Source organism: Ursus americanus, chromosome 5, assembly GCF_024610735.1.
Source record: "Ursus americanus isolate L20-20 chromosome 5, mUrsAme1.1.p, whole genome shotgun sequence".
Lineage (NCBI taxonomy): Eukaryota > Metazoa > Chordata > Mammalia > Carnivora > Ursidae > Ursus > Ursus americanus.
In genome coordinates this window covers 26,373,141-26,389,725 of record NC_142131.1, presented here as the reverse complement: position 1 = coordinate 26,389,725, position 16,585 = coordinate 26,373,141, and the positions used below count along the sequence as shown (strand labels likewise).

Below are 16,585 nucleotides of genomic sequence, written 5' to 3'. Positions count from 1 at the left end.
AAGCATCTCAAGGTCTTGCCGAAGAAAAGGAAAATGAAGCTTAACTTCCTTGGCTTAAAAACATAGTCTTGGAAGGTGGACTAAAACCAGGAAAAATCAGTGGCAGGGCCACACACATAGTAGTTTCAGGCAAAACAACATGTGGAAAGGTCCCTGTGCTCTGCTTTGAGGTCCCCAAAGTCTTCCAGAGGGGAAGACGTCATTCTGTGTGTGGACCCTTATTTCTCTGACCCAATTGTTCCAGAGGCACTGCAGCCCTTCTTACTAAAGAAAAATGAGAGATAGAGGAGTTTCCAAATGCTCCTCCCCTTTTGGAGAGCCAGGGTTTCCTCAACTAGAGACAAAGCTTTCTCGCCTGTTTCCTGCAGAGTGTTGGAAGCGCCCCCCAGTGGTCAGCTACCGGCACCGTCGATTGCTATGGTGACCTTTAGCGTTTCCTTGAGTAGCAAGCTCTTCCTGCTTATTAGAGTCTAGCTCTTCCTGCTTACTAGAGCCTGAAACCTTGCTGGAACTGCAAAAAGAGAGAACTCTACCTCCAAGGGAGCTCCTTTTGATGATCTGCACCATTTCTGGACCATCTGGGATAAGAATGTGCATTTAAAAAAACTCCGTTTGGCCACATTTAAAATCGCCAAGAGCAATCTGTAGGGCTTCTGATGGCTAAAGCACCCATCCTCTTCTGCCTTTCACGTTCCTATTTACTGCTGGACTGTGCACTCCCAGCTGTGTCTGCCTGTATTCCATTATACGAGACCCACTTCTGAGAGTAGAAGGCAGGTCAGCTTCTAACAACCAAATAGCAAATACTTGTATTATTGCAAAATTAACCTAGAAAATCAGAAGTAAAAGCCAATTTCATGCTTTCGGATGAATACCCACCTTCTGTATTGTCAATGAAATCATCTTGGGACTTTGAGGGGATGCCTTTGGTTATTAACTAAGACATCCAGTTTTGCTGCAGGGACAAATCTCTTACTTAAGCCAGTATATTATGTGACAGGTTTAGGCACGAAGTAGAATATTGTCACTTTTCCTTAGTGTTTCTCTGAAGGAATTTAAAGAGAGAATTTTTGACTACTGTTGCAATATTTCAAGTGGCTCTCCCACAAAGCCCCCATTAGCGTTTGTTAGATTTCATGTATCTTAAAGTACTGCTTAAAAACAGATGAAACTCATAGATACTGAATAACTTGGAAGAAAAAAACCCATTACATTCCCATTTAGAGTATATGATAACGGGCCAGCACGTCTTCTCTCCCCGTATTAAGACAAAACCTTGGGTCGGCAATGATGGAGCCGCTTTTTAAATTCTTAACTAAAAAAGTAATGCAATAGAGGGGTTATTCCCCCCTCCAGAATAACTTTTATTTTGAAATAAAGGATTTTAGTTAGCTTTTCTTTGCAAAGTTTGATTTTATCCCCCCTGGGGAAAAAAATCTTTGTCTTTGCTTTAAAGATTTTTTTTAATCCAGCCTGTGAAGTTTATCATTTTTACTGCTATTGAAATAGGATATACTATATATGGGATATATATTACATGGTGGAATAAGTTATATATTATTTATGGCTAAAGAATAGAGCCAGACTAATGTCCACAGCCAGAAGGAATAAGGGAATGTGATTCATTTTCATTTCAGTAAGACAGCAGATTGTAAGTGGAGCTGATGACTTGATTACAGACGCCACTACGTGCATCCTGAGAATAAGACTCGAGTCAATGAAATCTAATCACAGTGTCATTTTTTCCCGTGGCTGTGAGTGACTTAAAATCAAGGCAGGGCAGAGCTAGAGTAGAAAACAACCATTCTGTTGTAGTTATAAACGCAGGGGTGATTGAGAAAATCACTCCTCTTGGCCGCCACACAGCCTGACATCAACGTTAGGGTTGATTGTACTTGATCTCATCTGCCCAAGGAAAAGAAGAGTTCTCCTTGATGTTGAACCACTGTCTTTTGCACAACCCATTTCGTTTTTCCCCTAGAAAGGCAGTTGTGAAGGAGCCGGCTGAGGCGTCCTGGCGCTGAGCCCGAGGCCCGGACGTCCACCTGCGAGCTGGGAAGCCGCAGGCCGTGCTAAAAGCCCCTTGAGCCCGTTCCCTCATCTGCAAAATGGAACTAATTGTAATTCCCGTGCTGCCTACCTCACAGGGCTGTCGTCAGCACAAAATGGGTGCGATTGTAAACTGTAAAGTGCGGTCCAAATGTGAGGTAACGTGATTACCATCCTCATCTCTCTTTGGCAGAGAATTATTTAAATGTATTTCTTTGTTATGTGTGTGTGTGTGTGTGTGTGTGTGTGTGTGATGGACAGACCCGTGTGTTACTCTGAGAAGTGTAACCTTTGTGTCCAGTAACTTTGCAAATCTGCTGACGTTTGTGACTCTGACAGAGGGGTTTGTGCCGTAGCCTAACACTTGCCAGGTGGGGTGTGGGTTATACCTATATGCAAATTAAATTTTGCCTTTCTTGATTCTCAAAAATCTCATTAGTCTCTTCATTGATTCTTTTTGCATTTTTCTACCTCGTGTTCTTTGTTAGCAATGGGCTTCTTCAGATAATCATTTACTTCTAAAGTTCGGGAGAAAAATAAAGTTTGGAAGAAGCCTGTGTTGCAGGCACTAAAATATCAGAGAATTCGGGGGAACCTCAGAAAAAATATCAAGGGCCATCAAGCCCCACTGTCTTTCCAGTGCTTAAATCTTTCCTGTGACATCCCCAGCCCACGTTTGACCACCTTTGAACACCCCCAGGCACACAGAACTCATTACTACCCAAACAGCTCGGTTCATCTAATGGCGACTCAACACTCATGAACAGGCTGAGTGCTCAGGCGACCTGGCCCGGCCATCACTCCGACCTCGGATGGGCTCCTGAGCCATCTGAGACCAAGTTCCTCACCTATGAAATAAGACGTGTATCTGTCTTAGAATTACTTCAATGGCTACATGGAATAACACATATAAAAATACTCTTTTGTCAAGTAGATGAAGTCGTGATAACATTTCGAGCTGAAGAGAGCATGGTGCAGCTCTCAGTCGCGCACAAGTGAGAACTGAGGGAAGGAAGAATTTGGGTGTCTCCTATTTCCTTGGCTTCCCTTCCCAATTCTGAAATGAGCAATCAGGCTGGTGGGCATTCAAGAGCCCAGGTTCTTCTCATGTGATGGGTTGGCCATCCCACACAGCATTGCCCTTGCCTGCCACCACATCCAGACTCCAGCTGGACTCGGGAATGGGAAAGAGAGTAAGCCCAGGACAGAGTTTCCCTAAAGCAAGTGATGTGGCAGCTGCACGCCTCACTTCCGTTCCTGTCCGCACAGCAAGAGCCAGCCACGTGGCCACATTGGCTACTAGGTGTGGAGAGAGCCCCCGAACTTGGAAGGGAGTTGGCAGCGATGAGAAAGCAATAAATGGCATACGACAGGGATTGTGTTTGAAGGATTTTTGGAACTGTGGAATCAGGCTGAGTCACTCATAGAGGTTGCCACCCCTGTCATAAGGTTCAAGATGGCCAGGTCCCCCAAAGAAAAGCAGTGCCCGCTTTTCTCAGCAATGTGCCCACTTCTCTTCTGACCTTACTAACTTCTGTAAAATGACCCTGTAAAAGATGAGGGCTTGCGGTAAGAGGGGCGTCTTGAGGAGTGGGGAGCACTAAATGTCCATTAGTAAGGAATTGGGGAAAAAAGAAAAAGAAGAGGAGTTTCTCATTGTAACTGCTGTTCTTTAATCTCTACATCTCCATGCTCACCAAAGCCTGATCATCTTCTGGGTCAGGGATCTGGGTTCCTTCAGGGTCACTGAATTTATTTCAACTGGTGCCTGAAATGCCTGGAAACGGTGTGCCCACAAAAGTGCCATTTTAGGAAGAAATAATCCTAAACTCCCCCGCCCCCCGCCACCTTACCCCTAACCCCAGCCCACAGAGCCCAGCCTACTGAACAGCTCTTCAGCCCCAGAGACCTCCAGCTTGCTGCCCGTTCTGCTGGGGGAGCCCCCCAGGGGCTGGAGAGACCATGGTCCATTATGAGAGAACGTGCAAACTGGGAACTCCCAACTCTCTAGAAGATCATGCAATCAGTTTGGTTGGTCCCAGTCTGCAAATGTTTTAATGAAATAACATAGAAGAGCCTAGAAAATATCAGGGTATATCATATGTAGACAGGTAAGTATCGTTTTGTAAAAATTTTGATTCAGTGTAAGGTCAAAATGATAGCATATATATTAACTGATGTATGACCAATACACAGTAAGGTGCTTGAATCCTGTGTACACAGCTTGACGAATTTTTACACATGTAGGCACCCATACAATCACCCCCAAATCAGGAAACTTCCCAGACCCCAGAAGGTCCCCTCATGCACCCTCCCAGCCAGTAACCCCATGCAAAGGTAACCTATTTATTTTTGCTTTGGGTCCTAATTAAAAGAAGTAGAAACTCAGAAAGAGAACCACCTGTGGTACAGGTGGGAGGTTATTTCTGGGCTCTACCCCCTGTCTGGGTTGGACCCTGAGAAAAAAAGGGAAAGGAACCAGCTGGTGATGTGCACCTGGCCATACAGGCTAGGTACGTGACCGCCACCAGAGACCCAGGCAGCTCCCTCTGAAATGTCAGGGCTGCGGCCCAAGTCCTCGTGGGTCACTGCTATTTACAGTCAACCTTTCTGGTTTGGGGCGCATGTCCCAAGGAGGGCTATTTTTAAGCAGGGATGTGGCCTGCAGGGCCTCCTGGGTGATACCATTAAACCGGTGCGGATTGAAAGGGAAATTGGCAGTCTGCTTCAGATGGCTTGATCTAAAAGAGAAACGTGATTGTCGTTGTCCCTGAATCCAGGCCCTAGACAACAAGTTGGAAGGACATCTTCTGGTCCCTGGCTCAGAGCCTGGTGAGCCGCTGGAGAGAGGGAGCTTTACACATCTTCTACCTCTCATTGCTCGGCTGGGGCGCGCGGGGGGGGTTATTCTCCAGAGTCAGCCGCCTGTCTCCGTGCCCCTCCGGGATGGGGCTGCTGAAGGAACGTGGAAACAAATCCCCTAACAGGTGCGGCAGCCCCCCTGCCGGCGCTTCCACCCCAAAGCCGGGTGCGGCGGGGCGGGGCGGTCAGTCAGCCAGGCTGCAGGCCCCGAACCTGGCCGAGCCCCGGGAGCGGCGGCCTCCAGGACCGGACGTGGGGGAGGGCAACGTTTCGGAGAAAGGGCAGGTGCTAGAGAGGCCAGGACCCGGGGTGGGGGAAGAGTCCGAGGCCGGCCTTCAAGGGCACGCAGTGGGAGCCAGCGCGTCCTGACGTCCGACGGGAGACACGGGATTGGCCGACGTGGGCCCCGGCCCCGCCCAGCCCGGAGCCTTTTCAAGGCCAAGGCCCGCCAGCTGCGGCTACGCTTCTCGGCTGTTGCGGGCAGCGGGACGTGGGAGACTCCGGCTCCAAGGTCAGTGAGCCCCTGAACCAGAGCGGGGGCATTGCTGGAGCCAGGGTGAGGGGCCTTGTGAGCCGTGGGCCGAGGGCTGCGGGTCGGGACCTCGTGGCACGGGGCACCGCTCTGGCGGCACCGCTCCCGGGTGAGGGGTTCGTGGTGACTCCCTAAGGAAGGCGTCAGAGTGCGGGCCTTGCTGCCGCTCGCCCCTTCCCTGCACACAGGCGCAGGCCATTCCCTGCCGCAGCTCGGCACCTTGCACGTCTGCTTGTTTTTGACGGCGAATTAGGCACTTTTCCTGAGGGAAAATCTAAATGTCTCTGTATTTGGGGCCTTAACCCTCAACTAATGCGTTTGTTTCTGGGGAATGATTTTCAGCCTCGGCAGCCTCAAAACAGGTGCGAGTAAGTGGCTCGGGATAAATACGTGGGAAATGAACGTTCTGAGGCCCTCAAAAGGAGCGAATTACTCATTAACCCAACAGCTGGGCCCAGTTTAAATTGGCTAATACTCTTGCTAGAGAGTCCTTTTTGAAATCACTAATCCCTTAACGAGCCCCGCAACCGTTTTGCCCCCACTGGACGTAAAAACGCCGCACGACTGGCCTAAGCGTGTTTCATCTCTGGCAAAATGTGTTTCATGTTTGCTTGTTCGCTTGGTTGGCTCCCGGCGGTTTACGGTCAACCCTGCTTTTGTCCCTCGAGTGGATGCCATCTCTGCCTTCCCGTGCTCTGGTGGTGTGGAGATGACATGTGCCCGAACAGGCCACCCTCCCTTGGCTCTCCTTAGTGCTGCCCTTCAGACCCTCCCTCCAGCGCTGCCCTGGCTCTGCGACCCTGCGCGGGGTCAACTGGAATCACGTGAGGGGGCAGTTGGTGCCCTTGTGACAAGGTGATGCCCGGTCAGCGGCTGTGCTGTTTCCAGAAGGGCTGCTTCTGCTCTGTTTTTGAGCTCGTGTCCTTGGTCTGCTAACTCCGCTCAAGGAGAAGAACACCACCACCACCAGAACTTGGCAAGGGGGCTTCCTGACTGCGCAGGCTCTTAGAGGATGTTTAGGTGGTATTAGCTGTGTGGGCGCTCCACTTCTGTCCCTGCACTGAGAGGTGCTTCCCCCCCGCCCCCCCCCCCCCAGCCTTTAGAGTTAGCCATTCGGTGGGCTAAGGCTCGATGTCAGCAAAGGGCACGAGGGCCACCTGCCTCTGCGGACTCTGCCAGTTCATGATGAAATCCTATCCTTAGAGAACGGGCCACAGGCCAGGTCAGTTTTCCTAAAGGGGTGCCTGAGGAAGGTCCAGAAAATCATGGGTTGGGAGGTGGGATGGAGAATGGGGAGTCCTGGGTATTCAGAGGCAGGAAGAGGACTGGTTCTGAGACAGACTTTGCCCCTGACTTAGAGACCCCTGGTCTCCATCTCCACCACAGCTTAGAGGAGACATTTGTCATCTATGTGTCAGCTGGGAGTTCCTGCCCCACTGAGCCAGGAGTCCTGCAGAGAGCCAGTCCTGAAGGTGACTGTTGGAGGTCACACCCACCCTTGCGTCGAATTCACAAAGAATCCTTTCCTTGGGCAGGGCAGAAGGCATCCTCTCCTTCACAGCATTTCACAGGACTAGATGGTTCCTAACTTACTATTTTCTTGAAAACAATTTACCTGTGAGAGATGGTCTGGTAATGGTCATATGTGTACGTTATCAGGAGCCCTAGGAGAGGCCTCTGGTTTACAGGGAAGGACTATAAATATCTCCTGCTTACGACTTGCCACTCACTGAATAGAACAGAGATGACCAACGGTGCCCGTGGGTGACGGTACATCTAGTGGTGATGAAGTAACTTGAACCCTTTGCTCTCTGGGAGAGCTGGGAGGGGGCAGCCATTTTCTGCTGGCCTAGTAGACTGGCATCATGGGAATTCGTTCAGAGTGTTCTGTGGAGCGGGTCCAACCCCGAGGATGTCCTCTGTTTTGGGGTGACTCTCGGGAAGAAAGCTGACACGTGGTCCTCCCCTTGCCCTCCACTGCCCTCCAGCCCCAAGGAGTTCGAACACGTGGACGCCACTGGATCAGAAATAACTCTGAGTCAGCAGAAAGGCAGCCATGGCGTCTTTATCCAGGATAGTCAGGAAGACCAGGAATCTCCAAATTGAGGCAGTGACAGAGCCCAAGGCCTCCACATTCCAGGATGTGACAGAACTCGACAAAACTATTAGACCAGGACCCAGACTCCCAATATGCCTGCCTAGGACAGAGAGATAAACAGCTCCTGGGCACAGTGACCAAAGGATTTAATATGGTGGTTCTTATTTTTAACAGAGAGGACAAATAGCAACAAACACAATATTATCACCTTTTGCTGTGATCTTGCACCCCAGATAGAAACCTCCCTGGTTTGGAGCCCAGGGATTCTGCCAGATTTTAGCCCTGATGCTTTTCAAATCAGTAGTCACAGAGGTGTTCTAAGTTAGGGAAACAGGCAGACAGCTTTTATGGGGTGAGGGCTAGATACAACCTCCTCACTCCTGCAGCCGCTACTTCTGTATAAAGGAGAAGACAGAAGGGAAGGAGAGAGAAGCGAAGCCCGGGCCCCACTTGCTTAGAAAAAGGCAAGCTGGCTCAGTGTCCCCTGCATGGCCGGCAGGCATGACAGGCACCTGGTGTCTGAGTGGGGCAGACAGAGGAGCCCTGACATCTGGGCTACCTCAGGAGCCTGAGGACAAGGAAGGAGAATGCCTTATAATATTGCGAGAGTCTGGGGAGTCACATGCTTTGAGGGGACATTTCTGTGTCTGGGAGCTGTTGTGATAAATGCATTTCTACGGTCTGGGGAGTCTGGGTGGAGGGTTCCGTCTTAAATCACAGGTGCTTTCCCTCTGATTACTGATCAGGGCAGGCTGCCTGGGAGGTGCTGTGGTCTGCGAGGAGCCCAAATCCAGGGCCAAAGACACACCTGGGTTCAAATCCCAGCTCTTTCAACATGTCCCAAGACCTGGAACAGGTCACCTAATCTCTCTTGAGCCTGTTTCCCCCACCTACAAAATAATGCTTACTTGGCAGTATTGTTGCCAAGATTGAAGACGTTGTTTGTAAGGCTCCTTGCATGGTACACGGCTCATGGTAGGAGCTCAATAAATGTTAGTTAAAAAAAAAAAAAAAAAAAGACAGGTTTGACTGGGCATGCGGGAATGGAAAGGACATTCCAAGTGGAAAGGCAGAACGAAGGGTCAGAGGTAGGTGAAATGCCAGTAGGTGAGGGATTGTCAACTGGGGATAAGATCCCCTGATAATAGGGGTTTGGAGAAGAACTTAGGAGCCCAAGTAGTTAAATCCATTTAGTCAACTCAGATGTCAGTTTTCAGAGCATGATCAGTGGATCTGAAGGTATCAGTGGGTTCCCTCTAGAATGTAGTCTTCTTCTCAGATTACAAAAAAAAAAAAAAAAAAAAAATTACATGGAATACTTTAAATGTGAAAAGCATAAGCTAAAATTAACAAACATTCAGAGAAGGGGCAGACCATTGCTGGTTGGGATGATCAGAGGTGGCTTTTGGGAGAGTGTAGTAACTCTCCCATAGCCTTGGGGTCATTCGGGAGAAGGGACTTGCATATAGTTGGTACCCACTGCAGCCTGTCACTTAATTCTCATAACACCTGGGGAGAGGTCTCGTCGAGCCCATTATATAGATGGAGTTCTTAAGGCTTAGATTCCCAGACCCAGTAGAGACTCTGAAATCACCTGTGAGGCTTTTTTTCAAATACACATGTTATGGCCCCATTCTTACAGAAACTCATTCAAAAGATACAGTCTAGAAATCTGGACTTCTAACACACTTCACAGTTGATTTACTTTTTAGCTTGTTACTTTTTTAATCATAAAATTATACATGCTTATTTTTACAAGTGACACAATACAGAGTTCTATTAAAAAATTAATAACATGCCTCCTCCAAGTCTCTTGTTCTGAAGTAAGCCTTTTAGCAGTTTGAATAACTAGTATGAATAACCTTCAATACTGTATGTTCACATAAATATATGCAAATGCATATATACTTACACTGTTATAAAACTGGAACCACTCATTACTATGCAAGTAGTTTTTCCTTTTAACCTAGAAAAAATATGGCATAGATGTTCATCCAGGTTAAGTGAAGACAATTTTAACTAATTCTTTACTAGCTGCGGAATATTCCACCATCTAAATGTGCCACACTTAATACAACCCTTCTCTCTCTGATGGACAGGTGACTTCCAGGCTTTGTCTGTTTGCCACTGCAAACAGTGCTCCAGAATCAACCTGTGACTCTCTTCTTCTATACTGGCAGCTTTATTTCTGCAGAATGGGTTTTCAAAGTGTGATGCTGGGCCAGTGGCTATGCACCTGTTAATAGAGGTTTCTTGGTTCACTTCCCAAAATTGTTGTAGTGTCTCACTGAACAGTCCAGGTGATTGGATCACATCTGATAAGGGAAGGGCTATGCTGCACCCTGTCTACCTCCTTCTCCATAACCCTCCTCAGCCCTACTCGTCAGGAGCCTTTTAAGACCAAAAGAAGGCCTATCCTTCCCTTTGCATGGGCCTTTATTTATTGCTCCCCTCCAGCTTCATTGAGGTGTAATTGGCACATAACATTGTATAAGTTGAAAGGGTACATTGGATACAAGTATATATTGTAAAATGAATGATTGCCATCATAGCATTAGCTAACACCTCTATGGCATCATATAATTACCATTTCTGTTTTGTGGTGAGAACATTTACGATCTACTCTCTCAACTAATCTAATACAGTATTATTCAAGGATCTAATACAGTATTATTAATCATCATTATAGTATACATTAGATACTCAGAAATCTTTATAAGTGGAAATAACCTTGAACCAGCATCTTTCCATTTCCTCCACTCCCCATCCCCTAGTAACCACCACTCTACTAAGAATTCAGTTTTTTAGATTCCATGTAAGTGATGTCATACAGTATTCTTCTTTGTCTGACTTATTTCACCTACACCATGTCCTCAAGGCTCACCCACGTTGCAGCAAACGGCAGGATGTCCTTATTTCTCATGGCTAAATACTGTTCCATTGTATACATAGATGTCTTCTTTATCCATTCATCCAGGGGCAGACGTTGAGTTTCATAGTATGGCGATTATGATAAATGCTGTAACGAACATGAAAATGCAGATTTCTCCTTGAGATACTGATTGCATTTCCTTTGAACATATAGCCAGAAGCGGTGATGCTGGATCATACGGTAGTTCCGTTTTTTAATTTTTGAGTTATCAACACACTGCTTTACATTCCTACCAACAGTGTGCAAAGGTTCCCTTTTCTTCCACATCCTCACAAATACTTTTCTTAATTTTATTTTTTACTGAAGTATAACTAACATACAATGTTGCATTAGTTTCAGGCATACAACATAATGATTCAACAATTCTGTACAGAACTCAGTGCTCACTGTGTAAGTGTAAGCATCATCTGTCGGCAAACAATGTTTCAGTCTTACTGACTATATTCCCTATGCTGTACTTTTCATCTCTGTAACTTATTTCATAACTGACACTATGTACCTCTTCATCCCCCACCAATCTCCCCTCTGGCAACTACCAGCTTGTTCTCTGTATTTGAGTCTGTTTGTTTTTGTTTTCTCTTTTTTTCTTTGTTCAGTTTTATTTCTTAAATTCCAAAATATACGTAAAATCATGTGGTATTTTTCTTTCTCTTTGACTTATTTCACTTAACATCATACCCTCTAGGTCCATCCATGTTGTTGCAAATGGCAAGATCGCCTTCTTTTTTATGGCTGAGTCCTATTCCTCTGTGTGTGTGCGTGTGTGTGTGTGTGTCCGCACGCGCACCACTGTCCTTTATCCATTCATCCATTGATGGGCTGTTGGGATGCTTCCATATTCTTGGCTGTTGTAAATAATATTGCAATAAGCATAGAAGTACATATATCTTTTTGAATTAGTGTTTGTTTTCTTTGGGTCAATACCCAGTAGTGGAATTACTGGATCCTGTGGTATTTCTATTTTCAGTTTTGAGGAACCCCCACACTGTCTTCCACAGTGGCTGCACCAATTTGCATTCCCACCAACAAGGGTGCAAAGGGTTCCGTTTTCTCCGCATTTGCCAATACCTGTTATTTCTGGTCTTGCTGTTCTAGCCACTCTGATAGGTGTGCTTTTGATTAGCATTGCCCTGGTGACTAGTGATGGCGAGCATCTCTCCTTGTGTCTGTGCACCCTCTGTGTAGCATGGTCTCCGCAGCAGAATTTCTGACTTGGAGCAGCTAAGTGTAACTGTCCTGCAGAAAAGCTCTTGCTCTCCAGCTCAGGGGTCCCCTGGGCAAGCAGCAGGCCTGAGAAGTCCCTGCGGATAGGTCCTGGAAGGAGAAGATCTGCGGGCTGAAGGAAAGGAGGGCCCCTGGGAGGAAGCCATAGGCCCAGAAGGGTTGCAGTCCGGAGGGCAGAAACAGTCCTGGCCCTCCAGGGATGCGCATCCCAAGGGGACCAGGCATGATCATGAGATGGGGGAGCCTAGGGACAAGGGTCCGTCTCAGCGGAGCAAACCCAGGAAGGCCCTAGAAGACAGCCTGACCAAAGAAGTGGCCAGCTGAGGGGCAGGGCAGAGGGTGTCAGACAAAAACATCGCTGGGAAGAACCTTGTGTGGCTCTCGGCAGGCTCTATACTCACCCCCTCGGGCCTTCCCACGTCACTGGTGGGTGTTGGGAGTGCGCTCAGTTGGTAACTCCGTCAATCATGAGGAGTGAGGAAGCCCTCAGACACTTCCCTTGGACAAAGCTGGGCTGTTTGCCAAGGTCAAGGGAGAACGTCCTCAAACGCAGTGGCAGCAGGTAGAGGAACCTCTGAAAAGTAGCGCCAAGTGATACTAGCAAAAGTGGACACACGTTCCACCCATAGTAAGGGCCAGGGACTGTGCGCGGACGCCCCCTGGATTATCTCTGTACTCCTTTCTCATCCTGATTATCTTCATTTTATATTTGAGAAAACAAAGACATGGAAAGCAAAGTAACTTTCTCAAGACAATAGAGAATTGTGAGTGGCAGAGCTGTATTCAAATCCAGACTTTCTGGCTTCAGAACCTCTGATCATGCTGCTACACCTGTCTGTCCATGGCCGCTAGTTCCCTGTCACTGCTGGTACCCAAGGAGGGCCTGGGCGAGCCCCCAGAAAGCCCAATGAGAGGATTTCAGAACAGGTGGATGGTTGGACAATTCCCATCCTCTCCAGTCTAGACCTTTCTCACGAGGCCTCAATCACATTAAAAGACAGAGAACATCCAGGGACACCTGGCTGGCTCAGTCAGTAGAGCATGTGACTTTTGATCTTGGGATTTTGAGTTCAAGCCCAATGTTTGGGGTGGAACTTATGAAAGAAAGAAAGAGGGAAAGAGAGGGATTGAGAGAGAGAGAAAAGCCACCCCCTCTGGAATGCCTCCCAGGTACCCCGGTTCAACCTGATCATCCTGTCCTTGCCTACACCCCAAAGCTTCTCCCCAACCAGAGTTCCCATTCAAGTGAAACCCTCAAGTCAGAAACCTGGGAGTCTTCCAGGACTCCTTCATGACTCTCATGCCCACATCTGACTGGTCACAAAAGCCCCCTGAGCCCACCCACTAAGTATCTTGGAACTTCTTCCATCTGTCTCCACGAAGCCTTCCCACCACCATGGCTGAGTCCCAGAACATCTCCTGCCTAGTTTATTCCAGGACACTAGGACCTGATTTCCCTGCCTTTAGACCCCTTTCCCTTTCTCACCAATTTACCAATTTAGTAACATTAGCCACAAGAACTTCTGACACTTACTGCCTGTTTCCTGTATGTCAGTGTTTGTGCTGAGGGCTCCTTTAATCCTCACAAAACCTCTATGCGTAGGTCCTACGATTAGCCCCATTGTATAGGTAAGGAAACCGAGCAGCACTTCTCAAACTGTCTGTAGCAAAGGCTGTCATTAATTTCTAATCCATAGCAGACTAATACATTTGTAAAACATAATAAGGTACAATTACTAGAAAAAGAAAATACAGGCATAGAAAATATCAGCTTAAATTTTCTTAATTAAAATTTCTCTATCAAAGTGCCATAAGCATTCTAAATGCTTACCCTCAGTTTTCACCTTCTCTAAAAAAATCTTGATATATCAGGTAGACTTGGGTCTTCTCCCCTGGTAATCCTCTTTGCTCATGTCACTTTTGATTATAATGATCTGTTTTTATAAGGATCTCTCTCTCATTCCAGACCATAAGCTTCTGGAGGGCAGCCCCAGAATCTGGCACAGGGATTGATTCTCTAATGTTGTTGAGTGGATGGATAGAGAGCCAGACAGATGGACAAATGGATGGATGAGTAAATGAGATTCAAGGGTAGCTGTCAGGCTGCAGTGTGATCTTCTCCCCTGTGGAGGCTGCATTCACACTTTGCATGGGCCGTGCACTGAGTGGTTGTCCTTGGCCTCATTCAGCTCTGTCCCTGGAAGCTGCAAGGGCTCTGGAATCTAGATTTAGTCAGGGCTGTGCCCAGATCATGGTTTTCCTTGGGCCTTTGGGGATAGGCAGCCACCACAAATCCTAGGCAGATTCAGTCCCAGTTTAATTCAACTCTCTAAATTTCAGGACAATTGTTTTCCATAGAGTCCCTCCAAAGCCAAATTTAGATTAGTGACTGTGGCCCAGGATGCTTGTCCTCATCCTGAAGATTGTGGACCTAGGCATGGAACAGGGGTATAATTCGCCTCCATTCCTCTCTTCCTTTCTGCAGCATTCACAGGTAGATTAAATCTGGCATAGGCTGAGCGCAATGGCTCTTCTCCCACCTGGAAGATGCCTGGAGAGCAGCTGGCCAGAAAGAGGTGATGCGTGCAGACATCCATAGGCACCTGTTCGTGCACGTGGTGCTTAGTCATTGTTTCCACCCAAATCCTCTGTGGGTTGTGACCTGGTACTAGTCCCAGGGCAGGTGGGGCAATACGTTGGTCTGATTAAAACCAGACAAGCGCAGTGTAGCTGAACGGTATGGTCTCAAACCAGACCATATCCTCCCAGGAGCTCCCACGGGGCTCTGGCTCCCCTGGCAGAACACCTCTCCCGAACACCACTTGCGGTGGTGTAGGAGGGGTGCTGGTTAGAACTACAGACAGGGAGACTGGCCTTGAATTCCAGCATTGCCACTCAGGAACTTTGTGGTTTGGGCAAGTCATGTTACCTTTCTTGACCTCCATTTGCCTGTCTGTGAAATGGGGATAATCAGAGCGTCCACCTCATGGGTCTGTTGGGAGGATTAAATGGGGGTAATAACCACAAAGCCCAGCACATAATGAGTGCTACACAGGAGTTCTCCCTTCAGACTGTGAGCGCTGTAAAAGCTGCCCCGTAATAAGCACTTCAATATTTATCAAATATTTATCAAACAAATAAATAGAAAGATACCTGTCTTCACACCTCATTGTCCTGTCTTCCCTCTCCCTTCGCCACTGCCCACTGTGACTTGTCTCCACCTGAAGCATGTTGGTGTCACTCACAGTAACTTTGACCCACACCATCTGACTACTTCTGCAAGTACGCGGTCAGTGGTGTTCCTGGAGGGTGGAGGAAGCCCTGAGGGTTCACCCTCTTGTTCTGCTTCCCCTCAGGGGTGCCCAGAGCCCCCTATGCAAACCCTGATTGAGAGAAACCCATTTCGTATCCCTGAGAAACCAGGAGGGACCAAGGCCAGTAGAACTGGCTGGCTGCTGTATTCCTTGGGAGACAAGGAGGTTGGCTCCATCCCAACATGCTGTAATAGTGTTTATTATTAAATCTTGTAAGTAAAAACAGGATCTTCATTTAAATGAGTGCCTATGGAAACTCAATATGTGCTTTTCCTTTTTCTGTGTGACCTTGGGCTTTTAGTTAACCTCTCTATTTTTGAGTTCCCTCATCTGTGACAGGGGGCAAGAGAGCTACACCTTGGGATTATTGTTAAGAAAGTACCTGGCTTTGAAAAAACTCTAATTTTGATTCCTTCCCCTTATTAAAATGTGGAAAAAATTATAATTACAGTTATGCAACAGTGAAATGAGTTGCTTTAGGAAGTGGTAAGATGCCCAGCTCTGCTGGTGTTTAGGGGGGCTGAAGGGAAAGGGGTGCTTGCATTCAGGCTGAGCTAAATGACTGCTCAAGTCCCTTCTGATTTGGGGTCTTTATGTTCATTGTCTCTCTCACCCAATGTTTATTACACACCGTCATGTGCAGGCCAGTGAGCTTGAGAACCAAGAAAAATTGTGACCTCATCCTATGGTCACTGGGTCTTGTCTCTTCAAAGTGTGGGATCAGCGCTGAGGGATGTCCACCCTTGCTGGAGCCCCGCTGAGCTCCTGACACAGTACTCCCCCACGTGTGGGAAGGGGAGGAAACAAAATTATTGCTCCCCAGTCAAACAAGGGAAAGAGCCGCTCCCCTTTTCTTTGAGCATTTCCTTTAGAAAACTTGTAAATTCTTCCTCTGTCCCTTTGCGATATATATAAATCTCTCTAAGAGGAAGTAAGCCTCCAGACAGTTTTACAACCTAGAAATGATTTTCCAAGGGCCTGGGAGCCATCTCTTTGAAATGTATACATCGAGGAAGATAGGCCCCTACCTCCCGGTCTCAGGGGGATGCTAGTGGTTCAACTTAGGTGCGAGGCTCCAAGCTCTAAAACTACCTGCTGTCACAGAGACAGGAGAAGCGAATTTTTCCTTTGGCTAAAGGCAATTAGCTAACACAAATGGCCGCCCCAATTTCAGGCGAACTTAGAGTAAGGTCTGTGTGACAAATAGTGCTGTTAGGTCTTACTTGAGTTACCGCGACATCATGGAGGTAACGGGGTCTATCAGCATGGTTCTCTAAAAGGGCAAGGTGTGTTCTGGTTTCGCGATTTCTTTATGGGCTGCCTGTGAGGTGCGTCGCGGCCTGCCCTAATGCTTAGTAAGAAAAAGTCTTACCTCTGTTTTGTGGAGAGGCATTTTGGGATGCCGGATTTTAGTTAAATTTCCCCAATAGCCAACACTTGTTCCTCATCTGCTTCTTCCTTCCCTCCCTGCCTTCTCGGTCAGAGGATTCCTGATGGCAGGAGGGACACACACGGGAGGCTTCATGCCTCTCGGAGAGGCTTTGACTGTCACCTGTGGGACACCCTCTCCCCAT

General features: G+C 47.6%; 1 protein-coding gene across 1 annotated transcript in view; it reads left to right on the top strand.

The window, feature by feature from the left end:
- Positions 1-5,265: 5,265 nt before the first annotated feature.
- Positions 5,266-16,585, top strand: part of CKMT2 (creatine kinase, mitochondrial 2) — a 32,960-nt gene continuing 21,640 nt past the window's right edge. The window contains exon 1 of the mRNA XM_045796364.2: positions 5,266-5,422. The gene's annotated coding sequence lies outside the window, so the exon portion shown is untranslated. The remainder of the gene's footprint in view (positions 5,423-16,585) is intronic.